The following is a 2,771-nucleotide window of genomic DNA, read 5'->3' on the forward strand; positions in this document are numbered from 1 at the left end:
GTTTTTTTAAAGAATGTTATGTTTGAGATTAAAAATTTTCCTCTCAAAATTCCTGTATATTTAGAGGAAGGGCTCTTGAATGTTTAGCTTGTGGTGGTGCTAGCCTCATGAGAGGATTAATCCATTGGCGAGTTCATGGCTGCGTCTTTTTAGAAGGTGAGGCCTTTTTGAAGAAGGTAGCTCCCTGTAGCTACTTGCCTTTGGATGACTTGTCTCCTCCTTGTCTCCTCCCTGCTTTCTGCTTCCAGCCACCGTGAGAAGCTCAAGAATCCTGATATTTGTCCCTGTGAGACAGGCAACCATACACTGAACCTTCTGATTTGAACCCAAATCAACTGCTCTTCTTTTAAATTCAAGGGCTGGAATATTTTTCTCACCAATGTGAAAGCTAAGTACCATAGAAGACTAGTACCAAGAAGTGGAGATATTTTTGTAAATGGTACCTGACCATGTGAATCAGAAGATTGTAAGGTAGGTCTGTAGGATGAATTGGAAAGTAGAGATGTGTGCTATGGAAGTTTTAGAACACAAAGATCAGGACTTTGGGAGATTCTGATGCAAAAGCTGATAAAAATGTGAAGAATAGAGTCTGGTTCATGAGGTTTCAGGTAAAAGTGCAAACACAGTTGATCAAAAGTTTGGACCTAGCTTACTGACATAGCAAGACTATCTCTTTCTCCAAAATACATTAAACTGAAAATGTCTATGAATATAGATTAGTGCTAAGGGAATGTGTGTAATTCTCAGTACTCAGAAAATAAAAAGAAGTTGGCAGTGGGTATGGTGTCAGACCCCTGTAGTTTTAATTCTAGAAATCCTGATAAGTACATAGTTATTCCATGAGCCTTCTGTCATATTTTTGAATGTCATTGTAATGAAATATTTGTCTATGGAATATGTTATATTTTGAAAACTGAGCATATTAAAATGATGCATGTTAAAACGTCACAAATATTTTTCAATTATGCATCAAATATTCAAGATGTGTCTGCTTCCATCAATCACATCAGCTCTGTCATCAACATATGTGTGTTTGGGCTAGGAGATCTGTCTACCTACCCAAAACTTGAGGGTATTAGTGAGCTTCAATAAAATAAATTGTAAGTTCACATAAAAAAAGTTTTAATATTTCAGGGAAATGGCAGAAGCTTACACCTTCACACGGCATGTGTTACAAAATGTGAATTCAGTAACCCTTTTTGATTTACATAAAAATGGTTTAAATCATTATTATATAATCTAGTAGATTCTATATTTCATCAAAATCTTTACACTATAAATTACTGAAAAAACAGAAATTACAAATAAAGTTTTGAGGAGAACAGAACAGCATTCAACTTCCAAACAAATGTGCCTGTACAGTTTCTATCACCTAACTCTTCATTGCTCTTGTGGGGTAAAGAATGTGGAGGCAAATCCTAAGCCTGGGCCTCTGCCTTGTACTACCCAGAACTGAGCCTCTCCTTTTCTGAGGTGAGAGTAAAAGGTCATCACTAGAAAAATGCTACATATGTCACTGGTCTCTTGGGCTGAAATATACCACAGAGAACTAACTTCATATAAACTAAGCACATCTGCTGCGCCTGTTCAAGAGTTGCTCTGAAATGCTTAAGTACGTGAAAATGGCTTTGAAGATGGGTGAAAGCTGGATTTCCAGGCCTAAGTATCTGTATATTAACATGTTCCACAAAAGACTGGAATGTCCATTTAAGAAAGAAAGATGTATCCCACAGAGTTACAATTGTATAAGTACTTTTAACTCATAAAGAATGTAGGAACTTAATTGACTTCTGCACAGATACATAAAAAGTATTTACTTTGAAGCTTTCTTAAGTGTAACTGCTAGGAAGACAAAAAAGGAAACTCTTCAGTTCTATTATAATTCCCTGTAAGCTGCTTGGCCTGGCAGGCTTTGTCCCATGTTCCAGGACTAAGGAAACCATGGCAGGGTCTGGCAGGCCTGGTGCACACCCTTCCTGGTCAGCTTGGCGCTGCTGCTGTGAACTGCTGGTCAGCGAGCTGTGCACCAAGGCCAGGGTGTCTGGCTACAACCAGGCTGCTTTCACTGGCAAAGTCTGAGGTTCCCCAGAACTCAGGCCAGACACAGACCTGGGATGTCAGACATAGCAGCTTACAGTTCCTGCCCTTTCCTGAGCTGTTACTTTCAATGAGAAATCAAGTCAAGCTCAAAAATAACTTGGATGACAGGAAAAAAACAAACAAACAAACAAACAAAAAAAAAAACAGAAAAGAAAAAGAACATACCTTCTCCAAAGCACCACAGGTCCAAGCGAAGTTCTCAGTTGCCTCTGACTGCTTGCTCTTTCTCTTCCCACTTGTTTGTCTCTTTATATCAGCTAAAATGAAAAGTGAAAGTAGACAATGACACTGTAATGAATAAGAGGCCCACTTTCAAGGTTTTTTGAAAGCTAATTATACCAAGATATATAATGTTGTATAAATGCTACAATTTAAACTAAAGTTAGGGACTTGTCTCCCCCCTCCCCTGAACCTGCAGAGGAAACTGGCAGGAATGAGGAAGTGAAAGACCAGAAGACAAAAACTGAGTCAGGTCATGGTGTGTTTATTGTAATGGGTCAACTCACATTTTAGATTATAAATGTAAATCTTGTGCTTTCTGTTGTAAATGTAGACTCACCACTGTTCTAAGTTGATTACTAACTAGTGGCTGTTTCTTGCTGTTTGCTAAGATAAAATTCCTATAACCCTCACCAATTCCTGTTAACAAAGTTAGCTTACAGAGATGACTT

The 2,771-nt window shown here is 38.2% G+C and overlaps 1 protein-coding gene across 2 annotated transcripts in view; it reads right to left on the reverse strand.

The window, feature by feature from the left end:
- Positions 1–2,427, reverse strand: part of LOC101582866 (guanylate-binding protein 6-like) — a 33,309-nt gene extending 30,882 nt beyond the window's left edge. Inside the window, exons 1-2 of one of the 2 annotated variants that reach the window (XM_023708664.1) lie at positions 2,266–2,427; positions 199–284 (exon numbers count right to left, since the gene is read on the reverse strand). The gene's annotated coding sequence lies outside the window, so the exon portion shown is untranslated. The remainder of the gene's footprint in view (positions 1–198; positions 285–2,265) is intronic. The other variant, XM_004648532.2, reaches the window with a different exon arrangement.
- Between the last annotated feature and the right edge of the window lie 344 nt (positions 2,428–2,771).

Source organism: Octodon degus, unplaced genomic scaffold (genome assembly GCF_000260255.1).
Source record: "Octodon degus isolate 3935 unplaced genomic scaffold, OctDeg1.0 scaffold00430, whole genome shotgun sequence".
NCBI classification, from domain to species: Eukaryota; Metazoa; Chordata; class Mammalia; order Rodentia; family Octodontidae; genus Octodon; species Octodon degus.